Genomic DNA, 22781 nt, shown 5'->3' with positions numbered 1-22781 from the left:
GGGCGGGTTTGAACGGGCCGGTGGAGTGGGTGGTGTTGGATGGTGTTGGTGGAGGGGGCAGTGTTGAACGGTGTTGGGGAGGGGGAGATTTTAACGGGGCTAGGGGTGTGGGCGATGTTGGATGGTGTTGGTGGAGGGGGCGGAGTTGGACGGTATATATGAGGGGGCGGTTGTGAACGGGGCTGGGTGAGTGGGAGGTTTTGGACGGGGTTGGTGGAGGGGACGGTGATGGACGGGATTGGGGAGGGGGCGGTGTTGGACGGTGTTGGGGATGTGTCGGTGTTTGATGGGGTTGGGTGAGGGGGCATTGTTGGACCAGGTTGGGGGGAGGGGGCAGTGTTAGACAGGGTTTGAAGGCGGCGGTGTTGGACGGGGTTGGGGGAGGGGATGGTTTTGGATAAGGTTGGGGATGGAGCAGTGTTGGACGGGGTTGGGGAGGGGATGGTTTTGGATAAGGTTGGGGATGGGGCAGTGTTGGACGGGGTTGGGGAGGGGGCGGTATTGGACGTGGTTGGGGAGGGGGTGGTGTTGGATGGTGTTGGTGGAGGGGGCGGTGTTGGATGGAGTTTGGTGAGGGGTCGGTGTTGGACGGGGTTGGGGAGGGGGCAGTTTTGGACGGGGTTGGGGAGGTGGCGGTGTTGGATGGTGTTGGGAATGGGGGCGGTGTTTGGCGGGGTTAGGCGAGGGTGCATTGTTGGACGGGGTGGAGTGGAGCGGCAGTATTAGACCGGGTTTGGGAGGGGGTGGTGTTGGACGGGGTTGCGGAGGAGGTGGGGTTTGAAGGGGTTCATGGGAGGGGGCAATGTTGGACGGGGTTGGGGAGGGGGCTGTGTTGGACGGGGTTGTGGGTGGGTGCGGTGTTGGACGGGGTTGTGGGAGGGTGCGGTGTTGGACGGGGTTGTGGGAGGGTGCGGTGTTGGACGGGGTTGTGGGAGGGTGCGGTGTTGGACGGGTTAGGGGAGGGGGAGGTTTTGGACGGGTTGTGGGAGGGTGTTGTGTTGGACGGGTTTGGTGAAGCGGCGGTGCTGGACTAGGTTGGTGGAGGGGTCGGTGTTGGACATGGTTGGGGAAGGGGGCGATGTGGGACGGCATTGTGGGAGGGGGCGCTGTCGGAGGGGGTTGTGGAGGTGGTGGGTTTGGGCGGTGTTGGAAGAGGGCGTGGTGAGGGACAGGTTTGGGGAGGGGGTGTTTTGGAACAGGGTTGGGGAGGGTGCGGTGCAAGACGGGGTTGGGGAGGCGGCGGTGTTGGATGGTGTTGGGGGAGGGGTAGATGTGGGACGGGTTTGGGAATGGAGTGGTTTGGGATGGGGTTGGGGAAGAGGGCGGTGTTGGACGGTGTTGGGGAGGATGTGGTGTGGGATGGGGTTGGGGATGGGGCGGTGTTTGACGCGGTTGGGGGATGGGGCGGTGTTGGACGGTGTTGGGTGGGGGCGGTTTGGGGACCATGCTGGGGAGGGGTTGGTTTTAAACGGGGCTGGGCGTGTGGGCAGTGTTGGATGGAGTTGGTGAAGGCGTCAGTGTTGGATGGTGTTGGGGGCGGTATTGATCGGGGTTGGGGGATGGTGCGATGTTGGACGGGTTTGTGGAGGGGTTGGTTTTGGAGAGTGTTGGGGAAGGGGTAGTGTTGGATGGTGTTGGTGAGGCAGCGGTGTTGGACGGTGTTGGGGGTGGGGGCAGTGTTGGACGGAGTTGGGGAGGGGGCGGTGTTGGACGGCATTGGGGAGGGGGCATTGTCAGACAGGTTTGGTGAGGGGGCGGTGTTGGACGGGGTTGGGGACAGGGCGGTGTCGGCTAGGCGGCGGTGTTGGACGGTGTTGGGGATGGGGCGGTGTTGGACAGGGTTGGGGGAGGGTGCGGAGTTGGGCAGGTGTGGAGAGGGAGTGGTGTTTGATGGGGTTGGGGGAGGGGGCAGTGATGGACGGGGTTGGGTAGAGGGCGGTGTTGGACTGGGCTGAGGAGGGTGTGGGTTGGACAATGTTGGGTATGGGTCGGTGTTTGACGGGGTTAGGGAGGGGGCGGTATTTGATCAGGTTGGGAAGCGCAGTGTTGGATGGTGTTGGGAAGGGCCCGGTATTGGACAGGGTTGGGGAGGGATTCTGTTTTGAACGGTGCTGGGGGAGTGGGCAGTGTTGGGTGATGTTGCTGGAGGGGCAGTGTTGGATGGTGTTGTGGATGGGGCCGGTGTTTGATGGGATTGGGGTAGGGGGCAGTGATGGACGGGGTTGGGGTGAGGGGGCGGTGTTGGACAGGGTTGTGGAGGGGGAAGTGTTGGACGGTGTTGGAGAGGGGGCGGTTTTGAACGGCGCTGGGGGAGTGGGCAGTTTTGAACGGGGCCAGAGGAGTGGGAGGAGTTGGACGGGGTTGGGGAGGGTGTGGTGTTTGAAGGGGTTTGCGGGAAGGGACAATTTTGGACGGGTTTGTGGAGGGGGCAGTGTTGGATGGGGTTTAGGAGGTGTCAGTGTTGGACGGGAATAGGGAGGGGGCGGTTTTGGACAGGGTTGGGGAGGGTGTGGTGTTGGACGGGGTTGGTAAGGCAGCGATGTTGGACGGTGTTGGGGAGGGAGCTGTGTTGTACAGGTATGGGGAGGGGCGGGTTTGGATAGCTTTGGGGGAGGGACCGGTGTTGGATGGGATTGGGGACGGGGCGGTATCAGACGGGGTTGGGGAGGCGGCGGTGTTGGATAGTGTTGGGGGAGGGGCTAGTGTTTGATGGGGTTGGGGGAGGGGGAGGTGTTGGACGGTATTAGGGAAGTGGGCGTGTTGGACTTGGTTAGCGAGGGTGCGGTGCTGGACGGCGTTGGGAATGGGTCGATGTTTGACGGGGTTAGGGAGGGGTCGGTGTTTGACCAGGTTGGGGAGGGGGCAGTGATGGATGGGGTTGGGGTGAGGGGGTAGTGTTGGACGCGTTTGGGGAATCAGCGGTGTTGGACTATATTCGGGGAGGGGGTGGTGTGTGATGGGTTGGGGAGGGGGCTGTGCTTCAAGGAGTTGGGGCTGGGTCATAGTTGGACGTGGTTGGGGAGAGGGCGGTGTTTGACGGTGTTTGGGAGGGGCGGTTTTGGACGGGGCTGGGGGAGTGGGCGGTGTTCGATGTTGTTGGGGAAAGGTCGGTGTTTGATGGGGCTGGGGGAGTGGGTGGCGTTGGATGGTGTTAGGGATTGGGGTGGTGTTTGACGGTGTTTGGGGAGGGGGCAGTGATGGATGGTGTTGGGGTGAGGGGGCAGTGTTGGACGTGATTTGGGAGGGGGCGCTGTTGGACGGGGTTGGGAAGGCGGCGGTGTTGGATGGTGTTGGGGGAGGGGGTGAAGTGGGACAGGTTGGTGGAGGGGGCGGTGTTGGTCTGGGTTGGGGAGGGGGCAGTGTTTGACGGGGTTTAGGGATGGGGCAGTGTTGGACAGTGTTGGGGAGAGGGAGAGGCGGCGGTGTTTGATGGAGTTGTGGAAGAGGCATTGTTGGACGGGGCTGGGGGAGGGGCGGGGTTGGACGTGGTTGGGGAGGGGTTGGTGTAGGACGGAGTTTGGTGGAGGGGCAGTTTTGGACAGGTTGGGAGGGGGCGATGTAGAATGGTGTTGGGCAGGGGGCAGTGTTGGACGGCGTGGGTGGAGGGGGCAGTGTTGGACGGGGATGTGGGAGGGGGCAATGATGGACAGGGTTGTGGAGGGGGCGGTGTTTGACGGGGTTGGGGGATGGGGCGGTGTTGGACGGGTTTGGGGAGGGGGATGTGTTTGACAGTGTTGGGGCGGGGGCGGTGATGGATGGGGCAAGTGGGAGGGTGTGGTGTTGGATGGGGTTGGGTGTGGGGACGATGTAGTATGGGTTGGGGGATGGGGCGGCGGTGAATGCCAGGCTGGGGCCAGTGTGTGGTCAGCAGTGAGGGTCAGGAACTGGGTGGTGAGTGGACGGCGGTGGGGGTCCAGCTGGGGTCTGATTCTGGACGGCAGTGAGGGTCAGGCTGGGGTGGAAAGTGTCAGGCTGGGGTTGGTGAGGGTCAGGCTGGAGGCGGTATGTGGACAGGGGTGAGGGTCAGGGTGGGGGCAGAGAGGTTCAGGCTGTGGGCGGTGTGTGGATGGCCGGGAGAGTCAGACTGGGGGCTGGTGTGTGTGCAGGCAGTGACGGTCAGGTTGGGGGCGATGTGTCAGTGCGGTGAGGGTCAGACTGGGGGCAGTGTGTGGGTGGCAGAGAGGATCAAGCTGGGGGCGGTGTGTGGGCAGCCATGAGGGTCATGCTGGGAGCCACGTTGGACAGCAGTGAGGGTCAGGCTGGGGACGGTGTGTGGACGGCGGAGGTGATCAGGCTGGAAGCGGTATGCGGACGGTAGAGTAGGTCAGTCTGGGTATGAGGAGTCGACGGTGGTGAGAGTCAGGCTGAGGGCAGTGTGTGGGCGGCGGTGAGGGTCAGGTTAGCGGCGATGTTTGGACGCGGTGAGGGTCAGGCTGGGTGCGGTTTGTAGATAACAGTGTGGGTTAGGCTGAGTATGATGTTGGACGGCGGTGAGGGTTAGGCTGGGGGCGGTGAGTCAGGGGCAGCAAGGGTAAGGCTGGTGGCGGTGATGGACAGGCTGGGAAAGGTGTGTGGGCGGGGTATCGGGGCTTTGAAGGTCAGGCTGAGGGTGTTGTGTTGGGACGGTGAGGGACACGCTGGAGGCAGTGTGTGGATGGAAGTGAGGGTCAGGCAGGAGGCGGTGTGTGGGGAGTAGTGAAGGTCAGGCTTTGGCAGTGTGAGGACAGCAGTGAGGGTCAGGCAGGGGGTGGTGTGTGGACGGCTGTGAGGGACCGGCTGGAAACGGTGTGTGGACGGCGGTGAGGGTCAGGTGGGGTGCGTGTGGATGGTGGTGTCAGGCTGGGAACGGTGTGTTGATGGCTGTCAGAGTCAGGCAGGTGGCGGTGTGTGGACAGCAGTGAGCGTCTGTCTGTTGGCGTTTTGTGGACAGCGGTGAGGATCAGGCTGGGGCGGTGTTTCGGCGGCCGTGAGGGTCAGGCTCGGGGCCGTGTGTGGATGACACTGAGGGCCAGTCTCGGGCGGATTGTGGACAGGAGTGTGGGTCAGGCTGGGGGCGTTGTTGGACAGCGATGAGGGACAGGCTGGGTGTGGTGTTGAATGGCGGTGAGGGTCAAGTTGGGAGTGGCGTTGGACGGCGGTGAGGGTCAGGCTGGGCGCGATGTTTGACGGCGGTGAGGGTCAGTTTGGGGGTGGATTTGGATGGCGGTGAGGGTCAGGCTGGAGGCGCTGTGTGGACATCGGTGAGGGTCAGGCTGGGGACGGTATGTGGACCGAATGCAGAGTCAGGCTGGGTGCATTGTGTGGATGCCGGTGAGGATCAGGCTGGGGGTGGTGTGTGGACAGCGGTGAGGTTCAAGATGGGGGCAGTGTGTGGACAGCGGTGAGGGTCAGGCTGGGGGTGGCGTGTGGGCAGCAGTGAGTATGAGGCTGGGGGCGGTGTGTGGACAGCGGTGAGGGTCAGGCTGGGCGTGGAGTGTGGATGGTGGAAACGGTCAGACTGGGGATGGTATTTGCGTGATAGTGAGGGTCGGTCTGGGGACCGTGTGTGGGCGGCAGTGAGAGTCAGGCTGGAGGCGGTATGTGAATTGCGCTGAGGGTCTGTCGAGAGGTGGAGTGTGGTTGGCAGCAAGGGTCACGCTTGGGGTAGCGTGCGGACGGTGGTGAGGGTCAAGCTGGGGGCAGTCTGTGGATGGTGGTGAGGGTCAGGCTGGTCAGGCTGGGAGCGGTGTGTAGAAGGCGCTGACGGTCAGGCTGAGGGCAATGTGTGGGCGGCAGTGAGGTTCAGGCTGGGGGCGGTGTGTGGATGGTGTTGAGGGTCAGGCTGGCAGCGGTGGGTTGATTCCGGTGTGTGTCAGGCTGGGGCGGTGTGTGGACGGCATTGAGGGTCATGCTGGGAACGGTGTGATGATGGCAGTGAGGGTCAGGCAGGTGGAGGTGTGTGGATGGCACTGAGGGCCAGTCTCGGGCAGTGTGTGGACAGGAGTGTGGGTCACGCTGGGGCGGTGTTGGACGGCGGAAATGGTCAGACTGGGGACGGTGTTTGCATCGTGTTCAGGGTCAGACTGGGGACTGTGTGTGGGCGGTGGCGAGTGTCAGGCTAGGGACGGTGTGTGAATGATGCTGAGGTTCAGTCTAGGGGTGGTGTGTGGGTGGCAGCGAGGGTCACGCTTGGTGTAGTGCGTGAATGGTGGTGAGGGTTAGGCTGTGGGCGGTGTGTCGATGGCGCTGAGAGTCAGGCTGAGTGCAGTGTGTGGGCGGCAGTGAGGACCAGGCTGGGGACGATGTGTGGACGGTGGTGAGGGTCAGGCTGGCGGCGGTGTGTGGATGGCGCTGAGCGTCAGGCTGGGGCCGGTGTGTGGGCGGCAGTGCGGGTGAGGCTGGGGTGGTGTAGAACGGCGGTGAGGGTCAGGTTGATGGCAATGATGGACAGCGGTAAGGATCAGGCTGGGGTGGTAAGGTCAGGCTGGGTGCGGTGAGGGTCTGGCTGGGAGCAGTGTGTCCGGGGCGGTGAGGGTCAGGCTAGAGGGTGGTGCGTGGATGCAGTGAGGGTCTGGCTGGGGACAGTGTGTGGACGATGGTGAGGGATAGTTCGGGGGCAGTGTGTGGGCTGTTGTGAGGTGCAGTTTGGGGACGGTGTGTGGATGGCGTTGAGGGTCAAACTGGGGATGGTGACTGGGGGGCAGTGTGTGAATGGCGGTGAGGGTCAGTCTGGGGGTGTTGTGTGGGTGGCACTGAGGGTCAGGCTGAGTGCGGTGTGTGGGCGTCAGTGAGGACCAGGCTGGGGGCGATGTGTGGACGGTGGTGAGGGTCAGGCTGGCGGCGGTGTGTGGATGGCGCTGAGCGTCAGGCTGAGGCCGGTGTGTGGGCGGCAGTGATGGTCAGGCTGGGGTGGTGTAGAACGGCGGTGATGGCAATGTTGGACAGCGGTAAGGATCAGGCTGGGGTGATAATGTCAGGCTGGGTGCGGTGAGGGTCTGGCTGGAGGCAGTGTGTCCGGGGCGGTGAGGGTCAGGCTAGGGGGTGGTGCGTGGATGCAGTGAGGGTCTGGCTGGGGACAGTGTGTGGACGATGGTGAGGGTTATTTCCGGGGCAGTGTGTGGGCTGTTGTGAGGTGCAGTTTGGGGACGGTGTGTGGCTGGCGTTGAGGGTCAAACTGGGGATGGTGACTGGGGTGCAGTGACGGTCAGGCTGGGGCCAGTGTGTGAATGGCGGTCAGGGTCAGTCTGGGGGTGTTGTGTGGGTGGCACTGAGGGTCAGGCTGGGAGTGGTGTATGGGCGGCAGTGAGGGTCAGTCTGGGGGCACTGTTGGATGGCGGTGAGGTTCAGGATGGGGGAGGTGTGTGGATGCTGGTGAGGGTGATGCTGGGGGTGGTGAGTGGACGGCGGTGAGTGTCAGGGTGGGGACGGTGAGTGGACAGTGGTGAGGATCAGGCTGAGGGTGGTGTGTGGATGCTGGTGAGGGTGAGGCTGGGGGCGGTGAGTGGGCGGCGGTGAGTGTCAGGCTATGGGGCAATGTGTGGGTGACATTGAGGGTCAGGTTGGTAGCGGTGTTGGATGACGGTGAAGGTCAGGCTGGGGGTGGTGTGTTGGCGGCAGTGATGTTCAGGTTTGGGGCAGTGTTTGACGGCGGTGAGGGTCAGGCTGCGGCAACGTTGGACGGCGGTGAGGGTCAGGCTGTGGGCGGTATGTGGTCGGCCATGAGTATCAGGCTGGGACTAGCGTTGGACGGCAGTGAGGGTCAGGCTGGGGGCAGTGTTGGACGGCGGTGAAGGTCAGGCTGGGGACGGTGTGTGGGCAGAAGCGAGGGTCAGGCTGGGGGCGGTGTGTGGGTGGCAGCGAGGGTCACGCTTGCGGTAGTGTGTGGACGGTGGTGAGGGTCAAGCTGGAAGAGTGTGTGGATGGTGGTGTCAGGCTGGGAACGGTGTGTTGATGGCTGTCAGAGTCAGGCAGGTGGCGGTGTGTGGACAGCAGTGAGCGTCTGTCTGTTGGCGTTTTGTGGACAGCGGTGAGGATCAGGCTGGGGCGGTGTTTCGGCGGCCGTGAAGGTCAGGCTCGGGGCGGTGTGTGGATGACACGGAGGGCCAGTCTCGGGCAGATTGTGGACAGGAGTGTGGGTCAGGCTGGGGGCGTTGTTGGACAGCGATGAGGGACAGGCTGGGTGTGGTGTTGAATGGCGGTGAGGGTCAGGTTGGGAGTGGTGTTGGATGGCGGTGAGGGTCAGGCTGGGGGCGATGTTGGACTGCGATAAAGGTCAGGTTGGGGTGGTGTTGGATGGCGGTGAGGGTCAGACTGGGGGCAGTGTTGGACGGCGGTGAGAGTCAGGCTGGAGGCGCAGTGTGGACATCGATGAAAGTCAGTCTGGGTGCGTTGTGTGGATGCCAGTGAGGATCAGGCTGGGGGTGGTTGTGGACAGTATTGAGGGTCAGGATGGGGGCAGTGTGTGGACAGAATTGAGGGTCAGGCTGGGGGTGGCGTTTAGGCAGCAGTGAGGATCAGTCTGGGCGTGGAGTGTGGACGGTGGTGAGGGTCAGGCTGGGGATGGTGTGTGGACGGCGGAAAGTGTCAGAATGGGGACGGTGTTTGCGTGATGGTAAGGGTCAGGCTGGGGACCGTGTGTGGGCGGCAGCGAGGCTCACGCTTGGGGTAGTGTGTGGATGGTGGTGAGGGTCAAGCTGGGGTCAGTGTGTGGATGGTGGTGAGGGTCAGGCTGGTCTGGCTGGGGCGGTGTGTAGATGGCCCTGAGGGTCAGGCTGAGGGCGGCATTGAGCACCAGGCTGTGGGCAGTGTGTGGATGGCGCTGAGGGTCAGGTTGGGGCGGTGTGTGGGCGGCGGTGGTGAGGGTCAGGCTGGGTGGTGTAGAACGGCGGTGAGGGTCAGGCTGGTGGCAATGTTGGACAGCGGTGAGGGTCAGGCAGGGGGCGGTAAGGTCAGGTTGGGTGTGGTGAGGATCTGGCTGGGGCCAGTGTGTCCGGGGGTGTGAGGGTCAGGCTGGGGGGTGGTACGTGGACGCAGTGAGGGTCTGGCTGGGGACAGTGTGTGGACAATGGTGAGGGTTAGTTCGCGGGCAGTGAGTGGGTGGCAGTGAGGGTCAGTCTGGGGGTGGTATGTAGGCGGCAGTGAGAGTCAGGCTGGGGTGGTGTAGAACGGCGGTGAAGGTCAGGCTGGTGGCAATGTTGGACAGTGGTGAGGGTCAGGCTGGGGGCGCTATGATCAGGCTGGGGCCAGTGTGACCGGGGCGGTGAGGGTCAGGCTGGGGGTGTGGTGTGTGGATGCAGTGAGGTTCTGGCTGGGGACAGTGTATTAACGATGGCGAGGGTTATTTCGGGGACAGTGTGTGGCGGCAGGGAGGGTCAGTCTGGGGCAGTGTGTGGATGGCGGTGAGGGTCAAACTGGGTACGGTGACTGGGCGGCAGTGAGGGCCAGGCTGGGGGCGGTGTGTGAATGGCGGTGAGCGTCAGTCTGGGGGTGTTGTGTGGGTGGCATTGAGGGTCAGCCTGGAGGCAATGTGTGGATAGCTCTGAGGGTCAGGCTGGGAGTGGTGTATGGGCAGCAGTGAGGGTCAGGCTGGGGGCATTGTGGGATGGCGGTGAGGATCAGGATGGGGTGGTGTGTGTGCGGAAGTGAGGCCCAGGCTGGGGGCAGTGTGTGTACGGTGGTGAGGGTCAGTATGCGGGTGGCGTAAGGATGCTGGTGAGGGTCAGTCTGGGGGCGGTGAGTGGACGGCGGTGAATGTCAGGCTATGGGGCAATGTGTGTGTGATATTATGGGTCAGGTTGGGAGCGGTGTTGGATGACGGTGAAGGTCAGGCTGGGTGTGGTGTGTGGGCGGCAGTGATGATCAGGCTGGGGACAGTGTTTGACGGCGGTGAGGGTCAGGCTGGGGGTAATGTTGGACGGCAGTGAGGGTCAGGCTGGAGGCGCTGTGTGGGCTGCAGTGAGGGTCAGGCTGGGGACGGTGTGTGGACCGAGTGAAGAGTCAGTCTGGGTGCGTCATGAAGATGCCGGTAAGGGTAGGTTGGTGGTGGCGTATAGGCAGCAGTGTGGATCAGGCTGGGGCGGTACGTGGACAATGGTGAGGGTCAGGCTGGGTGTGGAGTGTGGATGGCGGTGAGGGTCAGGCTGAAGGCGCTGTGTGGGCTGCAGTGAGGGTCAGGCTGGGGATGATATTTGCGTGGTGTTGAGTATCAGACTGGGGACCGTGTGTGGGCGGCAGCGAGGGTCAGGCGAGGGGTGGTGTGTGAATGGCGCCGAGGGTCTGTCGAGGGGTGGTGTGTGGGTGGCAGCGAGGGTCACGCTTGAGGTAGTGTGTGGACGGTGGTGAGAGTCAAGCTGGGGGCAGTGTGTGGATGGTGGTGAGGGTCAGACTTGTCAGGATGGGAGCGGTGTGTAGATGACACTGAGGGTCAGGCTGAGGGCGGTGTGTGGGCGGCAGTGAGGACCAGGCTGGGGGTGGTGTGTGGACGGTGGTGAGGGTCGGGCTGGCAGCGGTGTGTGGATGGCGCTGAGGGGCAGGCTGTGGGCGGTGTACGGACAGCATTGAGGGTCAAGCTGGGAACGGTGTGTTGATGGCAGTGAGGGTCAGGCAGGTGGCGGTGTGTGGACAGCAGTGAGCGTCAGGCAGTTGGCGTTGTGTGGACAGCAGTGATTATCAGGCTGGGGCGGTGTTTCGGCGGCCGTGAGGGTCAAAATCGGGGCGGTGTGTGGGTGGCACTGAGGGCCAGTCTCAGGCAGTGTGTGGGCAGGAGTGTAGGCCAGGCTGGGGGCGGTGTTGGTCAGCGATGAGGGACAGGCTGGGTGCGATGTTGAATGGCGGTGAGGGTCAGGTTGGGGGTGGTGTTGGACGGCAGTGAGGGTCAGGCTGGGGGCGATGTTGCACAGCGGTGAGGGTCAGGTTGTGGGTGGTGTTGGACGGCAGTGAGGGTCAGGCTGGGGACAGTGTTGGACGGCAGTGATGGTCAGGCTGGAGGCGCTGTGTGGACAGAGGTGAGGATCAGGCTGGGATGTGGTGTGTGGGCAGCAGTGAGGATCAGACGGGGACTGTGTGTGGACAACGTTGAGTGTCAGGCTGGGCGTGGAGTATGGACGGTGTTGAGGGTCAGACTGGGGGTGGCGTGTGGACGATGGAAATTGTCAGGCTGGGGACGGTAATTGCGTGGTGGTGAGCGTCAGACTGGGGACCGTGTGTGGGCGGCGGCGAGGATCAGGCTAGGGGCGGTGTGTGAATGGCGCTGAGGGTCTGTCGAGGGGTGGTGTGTGGGTGACAGCGAGGGTCACGCTTGGGGTAGTGTGTGGACGGTGGTGAGGGTCAAGCTGGGGGCAGTCTGTCTATGGCGCTGAGGGTCAGGCTGGGCGCAATGTTGGACGGCGGTGAGGGTCAGGATGGGGTGGGTGTGTGGGCAGAAGTGAGGCCCAGGCTGGGGGCAGTGTGTGGATTGTGGAGAGTGTCAGATTGGGGGTGGTGTGTGGATTCTGGTGAAGGTGAGGCTGGGGGTGGTGTGTGGACGGCGCTGAGTGTCAGGCTATGGGGCAAATTGTGGGTGACATTGAGAGTCATGTTGGGAGCGGTGTTGGATGACGGTGAAAGTCAGGCTGGCGGTGGTGTGTGGGCAGCAGTGATGATCAGGCTGGGGGAATTGTTGGGCGGCGGTGAGGGTCAGGCTGGGCCAATGTTAGACGGCGGTGAGGATCAGGCTGGGGGTGGCATGTGACCGGCAGTGAGTGTCAAGCTGGGACTGGTGTTGGCCGTCAGTAAGGGTCAGGCTGGGTGCGGTGTTGGACGGCGGTGAGGGACAAGCTAGGGGCGGTGTGTGGATGGCACTGAGGGTCAGGCTGGGAGCGGTGTATGGGTGGCAGTGAGGGTCAGGCTGGGGGCATTGTTGGACGGCGGTGAGGGTCAGGCTGAGCGCAGTAGGTGGTTGGTGGTGAGGCTCAGGCTGGTGGCGGTGTGTGGATGGCGCTGAGGGTTAGGCTGGGGTGGTGTGTGGGCGGCAGTGAGGGTCAAGCTGGGGGCATTGTTGGATGGCGGTGAGGGTCAGGATGGGGGTGGTGTGTGCGCAGAAGTGAGGCCCAGGCTGGGGGCAGTGTGTGGACGGTGGTGAGTGTCAGGTTGAGCGTGGCGTGTGGATGCTGGTGAGGGTCAGGCTGGGAGCGGTGAGTGGACGGCGGTGAGGATCAGGCTGGGGGCAATGTTGGACAGCGGTGAGGCTCCGGCTGGGGGCAGTGAGTCCAGGGCGCTGAGGTTCAGGCTGGGGGGGTGGTGTGTGTGGGATCAGTGAGGGTCAGGCTGGGGGTGGTTTGTGTGGGATCGGTGAGGGTCAGGCTGGGGGTTTGGTGTGTAGACTGCAGTGAAGGTCTGGCTGGTGTTGCACGTTGGTGAGGGTCAGGCTAAGGGTGGTGTGTGGACGGCAGAGAGGGGCAGGCTGAGAGCGTTTCCTCCTGTGATGTTCAGCTGGAACTGACAACCGGAAGCGGCAGATACAAATCACTCCAAATGCCGGAGGAAACATCACAGAAGCGCGTCACAGGAAGCTCCCAAGCACTGATGATGTCACCTAGACAGGGGAGGAAACGTCTGCAACACAAATTCCCAGCTCGGCGAATATCTTCCTTATCTCTAATAATCCCTCTCCAGCCTCAGACCCCTTCCGAACTCTAATTCCCTCCAGTCTCTCAAAGCTGTGCTATATGTGCCTTTCTTTGATTTTGGCCTTGAGGATACACCATTTTAATGACGGCCCTTTCAGATTCCTGCATCGAGCTCCAGAATTTCCTCCTAAACCTCTCCAACTCACTTTCCTCCCAAACACATTGACCAATCATGTGTCATCTATTCTACTATCATTTTTTCTGACCTGGTTTCAAAGGTGTCCTTCATATTCCCATATTAAGTGTCTTGAGGTTTACAGCACAGAAAAAGGCTCTGTAGGCCATTGAGTCTGTGCCAGTAAAGAAAACTATCACCAAACTATCCTGATCCATTTTCCAATACACAGTCATTCGCACCATCTGTCTTGGTATCAAAAGTGTGCACGTAAATATGTCTTAAATGCTATTGGGAATTCTGTGTCTCCCACTTTCACGGACAGTGAGGTTTAGAGCAACTGTTGCTCGATGATGACATCACCCACAGGAACACAGAGCAGCTGGGTCTGGGCAACCAAGAGATCGCCCACACATTGGGAAGGATGGCAGGGTCCCTCAGAGGGGGCATAGGCGATTTACCAGGATGGTTCATGGAATGGGGGATTGTAGTGGCATGTTTTGGATATTCCTTTACATTATTCATTGGTACGATATAGTTGTTGCTGATACATTGGGTAGATAATATCGATCTACATTAAATGGACTCTCCTTCTCAACCTCTCCCCTTGTCTGGGCTGGGGTAACCTTCAGGTTAAACCATGACCAGTCATCTCTCTCTAATGATCTGGTAGGACAATACTGACTTTGTCTCTTACTCAGTGATGTCACTGTACCTCGGGGGTGGGAGAGGGAATGCTGAGGGTGGTGGATGGGACACTACTCAGGCACAGTGCTTTGTCCTGGAGAATGTTCACGTTCTTTAACATTGCTGAGAGCTGCACCGATGCAGGCAAGTGGACAATGTTCCAACACAATCCTGATGTGGGCCTTATAGAGAGCAAACAGACAATGGGGAATCAGGGGTTTGGGCAAACTGAGATTGTTCTCCTTGTAGCAAAGGAAATTTGGGGAGCTGTGACAAAGCGGTTTACAAAAGTTACCCGTTATAATAATAAACCTTACACCAATCAGCTCATTATACAAGGATTACAGGACACATTGAAGGTGTGGAGAGAACTATTGAGAGAATGGGATGATTAAATGGAGAACTTTCATGCAGTAAATGGGATTGAGCTGGAACACAATACTCACACACAATGTGAATATCCAAGTCCTGATGAACTGAGTAATGCTGTCAGAGTTTGGCGTTACAGTTACTGAGATTACCATCTGAATGCCCACCTGTAGTATCCTCTAATACAAGTTATAAAATCTGTCACTGTCAGTTCAGGTTAGAGACTCACACCATCCCCTCCTCCTGGGCCAGGATGACTGGACACATTACCCCTTGTGGAGGTCAGCAGTTAGTTCAGTGGGAAATCTATGTGGGTTTCGAGGAGTTTCCACCTTGGGACTTCATGTGACTGAACAGGGCAGATCTTTCATAGTTGGGACAGAATGATCCATGAGTCAGTGACATGTGGAGAGCAGGATTTCCTTCCTTTTCTTTCCTCATCAATAAGACATGGGGGGGGTGAAAGGCTCATGCAGCGCGATGGGCAAGTTGTCTCCATTCTGACCAATGGGCAGCAAGCTCCTCCCAGTCGGAAAACAGAGCAACACTGCACGCTTCCCACTGCCCAGGATTCCCAGTAAACGTTTCGAAGAATTGTGGGTGGGGATATCTGTCAGAAAAGGCATAACTGTAAAGTTCTAAGAGGATTGTGAAGTGAGAGAGATGCACAGGAAAAGGGGGCAACAAGTTGCCAGATGGAGTATAATTTAGGAAAATGGGAAGTTAGTCATTTTGGGGGAGATAATAAAAGAACAGTGCTATTTAAATGGTGGAAACTAGAAAGCTGCACCACAAAGAGACCAGGGGTAATTGTGCAGTAAACACAGAAAGCAGCAGATTCTGGGTCAGTCTCGGAATCAAGGGTTCGGCTTCAGATTCGTCAAGTTTAAGGCAACACCAACACGGGTACAGGGGTTTCAGTAGCAATGGAGCTGGGGTAAGGGGGATGTGGGGTATAGGTAAATAAATGTTATTTCTGCAATTATAATTTCTGGTACAAGGTAAATGAACTCACACCAGTGTGTAATTGTTTCAGCCACGAGCTGAGTCAACAAGAATGGAAACTATGTGGAGGAAATATATAATTGTTTTTGTATTAGCTATTATTTTATGTCAGCATGAAACGTGATTGCAAACCAATGGTAGATATTTAGGGCAAATAGATAAGATGTTGTGAGGGGATGCAGTCAAGCTAGAAAGCCTGTATAAAGAATAGGTTTCCCACTTTTACAGAGACACAGGAACAAACCCTAATGAAAGAGGTCATAGAGATCAGAGTGGTCTCGGGAGAGGCCCAGATGGAAAGAGTAGATACTGATGAAGAAAGATTATGCCTAACAATGACCCGCAGTGGGATGAGGTCAAACGACCTTGAGAGGTCAGAATGAGCATTTTGTCACAGACAAGGCCGGATGAGCAGGAGTGGTGGGATCAGTCTTAGGGAAGTGGAGGATGTAAACGGGGTTGGGGGGAGGGTGGGGGCTGAGGGGGGGAACAATGAAATAAGAAAAAATATGTAGGAACCAAATTATATAAATATCGAAAGTTTGTTGAATTTGGTATGTGTATGCCCTCTGCCTTGCCTGGCACTGGACATCACACCCAATTGCAAGGGTAAAAATAAAGGACACTACTGATTCCGATCTTGTCTCAGACTGTAATGATTGAAGTGTGTGAGCTTTGTTTCTCACAGGGAGATAAGCAACGTTTAACAGAATGGAATTCCTGGTGTTTGTGATTGTGTGGATGCCTGACCAGAAGGTCACCTTGGGGTCAGATATAACAGCAATATTGGAAAGAATGGAGTTCTACCTCAGATATTTCCCAGTGGGAGGGAGGGCTCAGCAGTAAGGGAAAGGAATTTGTAATAGCTACTGAAGGCAATGGTTTTAACCATTACAATGTTTCATTGGAGAAAATTGCAGCCAATCGAGTAGTGGGAGCGTGGTAAGCAGTTTGATAACTGAGTAACAGTGGAGCAATGGAGAGGGATGATGGGGAGGGAGAGCTGGGCAGTGTCAGTGTACATGTGAAACCTAACACGGTGCTTTTGGACCATGTCACCTCCTGGCAGTATGAAGGTGAGAAAAAGGAGAGTCCAAGGATAGACCCTTAGATTCCCTACAGTGTGGAAACAGTCACTTCGGCCCAACAAGTCCACACCGACCCTCCGAAGAGGAACCCATCCGGACCCATTCCCCTACGTTTACCCCTGATTAATGCACCTAACACTACAGGCAATTTAGCATGGCCATTTTACCTGACCTGCACACCTTTGGACTGTGGGAGGAAACCGGAGCACCCGGAGGAAACCTATGTAGACACGGGGAGAATGTGCAAACTCCACACAGACAATCGCCCGAGTCTGGAATGAAACCTATGTCCCTGATGCTGTGAGACAGCAGTGCTCACCATTGAGCCACCGTGCTGGCCAACCCTTGAGGGACACCACATTCAATGAATTCAGAAAGGAAATCAGAGAGGTTATCTCGGCTACAGAAGTTACCATTGTCGAGGAGTTTCTGCCTGCTGTGGCAGTATGGGTGGAACTTAGGTACAGTAAGGGAGCAGTCACCTCATTAGGGGCTAACTACAGGCCCCCCAAGAGCAGCAGGGAGATTGAAGAAAACGGAGGTCGGCAGATTTTGGTAAAGAGTGACTGTAAAAGGGTTGTTGTAATGGGTGACTTTAACTTTCCCAATATTGATTGGAACCTCCTTCAAGCAGATGGTTTGGAAGGAGCTATTTTTGTAAGGTGTGTTCATGAGGGTTTCCTAACTCAGCACATAGAAGCGGCTGACGAAGGGAGAGGCCATTTTGATTTTGGTACTCGGCAATGAGCTGGGGCAGTTGTCAGAACTTGATGTGGGAGAGCATTTTGGTGATAGTGACCACAACTGCCTCATATTCTACATAGCCATGGAGAAGGAGAGAAGCAGGCACAATGGGAGGATATTTAACTGGGGAAAAGGAAACTATGATACGATCAAACGTGAGTTGAGAACCATGGACTGGGAGCAATGGAAAGGCCACTATAGACATGTGGAGACGGTTTAAGGAACAGTTGTTCCGAGTGATGCATAAATGTGTTCCTCTGAGACAGGCAAGAAGGGGTAAGATAAAGGAACCTTGGATGATGAGAGCGGAGGAACTTCTCATCAAAAGAAAGAAGGCAGCTTACATAAGGTGGAGGAAACAAGGGTCTTGCTCAGCTCTAGAGGATTACAGGCAGGCGAGGAAGGAGCTCAAACATGGTCTGAGGAGAGCCAGGAAGGGGCACGGAAAAAGGCTTGGCAGGAAGCATTAGGGAGAATCCAAAGGCATTTTACACGTATGTGAGGAGTAAGATAATGATCAAAGAAAGAGTAGGGCCGATCAGGGATAGCATAGGGAGCTTGTGTGTAGAGTCTGAGGAGGTAGGGGAAGCCCTAAATGAGTTTTTTGTTTCTGTCTTTACTAAAGAAAAGGACCTTGTAGTGAATGAAACCATTGAGGATCAGGTAAGCATGCTGGAATGGATAGAGATTGAGGAAGCTGATGTGCTGAACATTTTGACAAATATTAAGATTGACAAGTCGCCAGGGCCAGAACAGATTTGTCCGCGGCTGCTCTTGGAAGTGAGAAATGTGATTGCTTCGCTACTTGCGAAGATCCTTATATCCTCGCTCTCCACTGGAGTCGTACCTGAGGACTGGAGGGAGGCAAATGTAATTCCTCTCTTCAAGAAAGGAAATAGGGAAATCCCCGGAAATTACAGACCAGTCAGTCTCACGTCTGTCGTCTGTAAGGAGTTAGAAAGGATTCTGAGGGATATGATTTATCACCATCCGGAAGAGCATGTCTTGATTAAATGCAATCAACATGGCTTTGTGAGGGGCAGGTCATGCCTCACAAACCTTACTGAGTTCTTTGAGGATGTTACTAGGCAAGTTGATGAGGGTCGAGCTGTGGATGTTGTGTATGTGGACTTCAGCCAGGCATTTGATAAGGTTCCCCATGGTAGGCTCGTTCAGAAGGTCAGGAGGAATGGGACACAGGGAAACTTAGCTGTCTGGATACAGAATCAACTGGCCAACAGAAGACAGCGAGTGGTAGTAGAAGGAAAATATTCTGCCTGGAAGTCTGTGGTGAGTGGTGTTCCACAGGGCTCTGTCCTTGGGCCTCTACTGTTTGTAATTTTTATTAATGACTTGGATGAGGGGATTGAAAGATGGGTCAGCAAGTTTGCAGACAACACAAAGGTTGGAGGTGTCATTGACAGTATAGAGGGCTGTTGTTGGCTGCAGCGGGACACTGACAGGATGCAGAGATGGGCTGAGAGGTGGCAGATGGAGTTCAACCTGGATAAATGCGAGGTGATGCATTTTGAAAGGTCAAATTTGAAAGCTGAGTACAGGATGAAAGACAGGATTCTTGACAGTGTGGAGGAACAGAGGGATCTTGTGGTGCTGATACATAGATCCCTTAAAATGGCTACCCAAGTGGACAGGGTTGTTAAGAAAGCATATGGTGTTTTGGCTTTCATTAACGGGGGATTGAGTTTAAGAGCCGTGAGATCTTGATGCAGCTCTATAAAACGTTGGTTCGAACGCACTTGGAATACTGTGTACAGTTCTGATAACCCTATTCTAGGAAAGATGTGGATGCTTTGGAGAGGGTTCAGAGGAGGTTTACCAGGATGCTGCCTGGAATGGAGGGCTTATCTAACAAAGAGAGGTTGACTGAGCTCGGACTTCTTTCAGTGGAAAAAAGAATTAAGACAGGGGACCTAATTGAGGTGTACAAGATATGAGAGGCATAGATAGAGTCGACAGCCAGAGACTTTTTTTCCCAGGGCAGAAATTGTTAACACGAGGGGTCATAGTTTTAAGCTGTTTGGCGGAAAGTATAGAAGGGATGTCAGAGGCGGGTTCTTTACGCAGAGAGTTGCAAGAGCATGGAATGCTTTGCAAGCAGCAGTTGTGGAAACAAGGTCAGTGGGGATATTTAAGAGATTGCTGGACATGCACATGGTCACAGACATTGAAGGGTTCGCACATTAGGTTTACCTTACATGAGGATCAGTGGTCGGCACAACATTGTGGGCTGAAGGGCCTGTTCTGTGCTGTACTGTTCTATGTCCTATGAAGTGTATCTGGACCTTTCGACCATCTGCACCCTGCACTGACAGATAGTGCTCCCTCAATACCTGAGAAACCAGTATGTTTATCCCCAAAACACCTCGACAGAACATTCATGCCCTCAACACTTCAGAAAGCAAACCTGTTGCCCCCTTGGACCATGTTCATTCCCAAACCTGTTCTCATTGTGATTACCCACAGTCGCCCCAAGATTGGAGCCCAGGGCCCAGAACATTAGTTTCTGGATTGATCATAGAATGTGGAAGCAGGCCATTCGGCCTATCAGGTTCACACTGACACTCGGCAGAGCATCCCAACAACCTTCTCTGTCCCTGGATCCCTTCATTTCCTCTGGCTAATCCACCCAGCCTGTACATCTTTGGACAGTGAGAGGGAACTGGATCACCCGGGGGCTGACACGGGGAGAATGTGCCAACTCCACACAGACAGTCGCCCGAGGCTGGAATCGAACCCGGATGGGGTGAGGCAACACTGAGCCCCCGTGACCATCCCGCCATCTCCTCCCCGTTGATGACCGTTTGTTGTTTATACCCGGGGAGTATCTAACTTGTCTAGCGTTTATTTAAGAAAGATTAGGGACAAGGGCAATGCCTCCACAAGCTCAAGATGCTTGATTCCCCTCGAAAAAATATTTATATCAATTTCAAAAAGAGACTTTATTCACAAAATAACTTTACGTGCAAACATAGTCACTAAAGTTCGGTTCTGTACAGTCTTTACAACAAGTCTTTGTCATGACATATATCCTCCCCTTGGCTGATTAACTGTTAGGCCTGAGCTGTTCCTTCTGAATTAACATCACAAAGTTACATTGATAAGGATCTTTGTGAAGTGCCTGTGTTCTGTATCTGTTCTCCCATGTAGCCCGACCTCCGAATACAATCCCTTACAAAGCCTTAAACCTGTTTGTCAACTTGCAGCAGAAGCAGCCTTAGGGCATTGAACACAGAATGAATTACTCAGTGACGCTTGGATCAGGTCAAATTCTCAAGCAAACAGATGGTGGGAAATTCAGCAGCATTCAGCAGGTAGCAACGGTGAAGAGAGAGAGGAACAATTCGCATTTCAAGTGACCCTTCCTCAAAACGGTCTGTTCTGAAGGAACTTTCCCGCAGAAATCACTGGATTGAAAGATGAGCTGTCTCTCTGTCTCTTTCTCCCTCTCCCTTTAGAGATGCTGCCGGGCATGCTGAGTTTCTTCAGCAATCTCTGTATTGATGGTTCAGGTCTCCAGCGCGTCCGTACAGATTGACTTTAGTGTAGAATTCTCAAGCTTGATCTATTAAAGGGATTGAATCCCTCTGCTACAAAGGGGGGTCAGTTACCACAGCTAACAGGTTTGTGATTGTTGGCTCAATCTCTATCATGTCTGAAATTACCATGAAGCCCCCAGCTTCTCAACCTCGCCTCTCACTTGAGGTGTGTGACCCACCAGGCCTCTATCTTTCACCAGACAGCAGCTTTCGGGTCCTCCTGGTCTATACTAAATGCCCAACTTTAAAAAGGGCACTCCAGTAAGAGAGCTCTTTACATGGTTCAGGTCAAAATACTGGAGCTCCCTCCCTAACATCACTGTGGGACACCCAAGGACTGCAGCAGGAAAGTACAGCTCACCCCCACCTTCCAGGCAACTATTAGAGGGTGTGGTAATCACATACAAGCCACATTTGAAAATACGTTTCATAACAGGGACACGGTGGATGGTCACTAACTCTGTTTCTTTACCTGTGTTGAAATCAGCGTAAGGAAGAAGCAAAGGGTGGGTTGAAAATGACAATGATAGCATTTCGGTAGGTTGGTGTTTATTAGAGTTTGTATCGACAGAATGAATGTTTGAGCACTTATTCAAGAGCATGCAGGTCGCTGCCAGAGGAAGTGATGGGGACGGGTGCAGTAGTGACATTTAAAAGGCATCAGGATGAGCATGTGAATAGGAAGGGTTTAGAGGGATATTGGCCAAGAGCAAGCAAACTGAACGAAATGAGATGAGAATATTTGGTTGGTATGGACGTGTTGGACAGGAGGGTCTGCTTCCAAGCTGTGCATCTCTGTGACTCTGTGACTCTGAATAGTCTATTGCAGAGAGTTTCAGACAGGGCTTGGTTTGTGTGTCTCTCTCAGGCTTCCTCACAACCTGCAAACCCTATGTCTCCAAATTTCCACAAGACTCAATGAAATAGAAAAAAACAGGGTCAGTACTGAGAGAATGCTGGACTGTCAGAGGGTCAGTACTGAGGGAGTGCAGCACTGTCAGAGGGTCAGTGCTGAGGGAGTGCTGCACTGTCAGAGCGTCAGTACTAAGGGAGTGCTGCACTGTCAGAGGGTCAGTACTGAGGTAGAGCTGCACTGTCAGAGTGTCAGTACTGAGAGAGTGCAGCACTGTCAGAGGGTCAGTACTGAGGGAATGCTGCACTGTCAGAGGGTCAGTACTGAGGGAGTGCAGCACTGTCAGATGGTCAGTACTGAGGGAGTGCTGCAATGTCGGAGGGTCAACACTGAGGGAGTGCTGCACTGTCAGAGGGTCAGTACTGAGGGAGTGCTGCACTGTTAGAGGGTCAGTACTGAGGAAGTGCTGCACTGTCAGAGGGTCAGTACTGAGGGAGTGCTGCACTGTCGGAGGGTCATTACTGAGGGAGTGCTGCACAGTCGGAGGGTCAGTAGTGAGGGAGTGCTGCACTGTCAGAGGGTCAGTACTGAGGGAGTGCAGCACTGTCAGAAGGTCAGTACTGAGGGAGTGCTGCACTGTGAGGGGGTCACTAGTGCGGGAGTGCTGCACTGTCAGAGGGTTAGTACGGAGGGACCCCTGCACTGACAGATGGTCAGTACTGAGGGAGTGCTGCACTGTCAGAGAGTCAGTAGTGAGGGAGTACTGCACGGTCAGAGGGTCAGTACTGAGGGAGTGCAGCACTGTCAGATGGTCAGTACTGAGGGAGTGGTGCACTCTCAGAGGGTCAGGACTGAGAGAGTGCTGCACTGTCAGAGGGTCAGTACTGAGGGAGTGCTGCACTGTCAGAGGAGCAGGACTGAGAGAGTGTTGCACTGTCAGAGGGTCAGTACTGAGGAAGTGCTGCACAGTCAGAGAGTCAGTACAGAGGGAGTGCTGCACAGTCAGAGGGCTAGTACTGAGGGAGTGCTGCACTGTCGGAGGGTCAGTACTGAGGGAGTGCTGCAATGTCAGATGGTCAGTACTGAGGGAGTGCTGCACTGTCAGAGGGTCAGTGCTGAGGGAGTGCTGCACTGTGAGGGTGTCACTAGTGCGGGAGTGCTGAACTGTCAGAGGGTTAGTACTGAGGAAGAGCTACACTGTCAGAGTGTCAGTACTGAGGGAGTGCTGCACTGTCGGAGGGTCAGTACTGAGGGAGTGCTGCACTGTCAGAGTGTCAGTACTGAGGGATACTGCACTGTCGGAGGGTCAGTACTGAGGGGTTGCTGCATTGTCATAGGGTCAGTACTGAGGGAGCGGTACATTCCCAGAGGGTTAGTACTGAGGGTGTGCTGCACTGTAAGAAGATCAGAACTAAAGGACCGCTGCACTGTCAACGAGCTGCACTGTCAGAGAGTCAGTGTGGAGGGCGTGCAGCATTGTCAGAGGGGCAGTACTGAGGCAGTGCAGCACTGTCGGAGGGTCAGTACTGAGGGAGTGCTGCACTGTCAGAGGGTCAGTACTGAGGGTGTGCTGCATTGTCAGAGGGTCAGTACTGAGGGAGTGCTGCACTGTCAGAGCGTCAGTACTGAGGGAGTGCCGCACTGTCAGAGGGTCAGTGCTGAGGGAGTGCTGCACTGTCAGAGGGTCAGTACTGAGGGAGTGCAGCACTGTCAGAGGGT

At 56.2% G+C, this 22781-nt stretch overlaps 1 pseudogene; it reads left to right on the top strand.

The window, feature by feature from the left end:
- Nucleotides 1-19856, top strand: part of LOC148138518 (uncharacterized) — a 94968-nt pseudogene extending 75112 nt beyond the window's left edge.
- The last annotated feature ends 2925 nt before the right edge of the window (nt 19857-22781 follow it).

This window comes from Chiloscyllium plagiosum, unplaced genomic scaffold, assembly GCF_037043375.1.
Source record: "Chiloscyllium plagiosum isolate Xiang-an unplaced genomic scaffold, Cpla_swu_hap1 HiC_scaffold_40, whole genome shotgun sequence".
NCBI classification, from domain to species: domain Eukaryota; kingdom Metazoa; phylum Chordata; class Chondrichthyes; order Orectolobiformes; family Hemiscylliidae; genus Chiloscyllium; species Chiloscyllium plagiosum.
The sequence above is the reverse complement of the archived record's forward strand: the minus strand, read 5'-3'. Positions and strand labels throughout refer to the sequence as shown.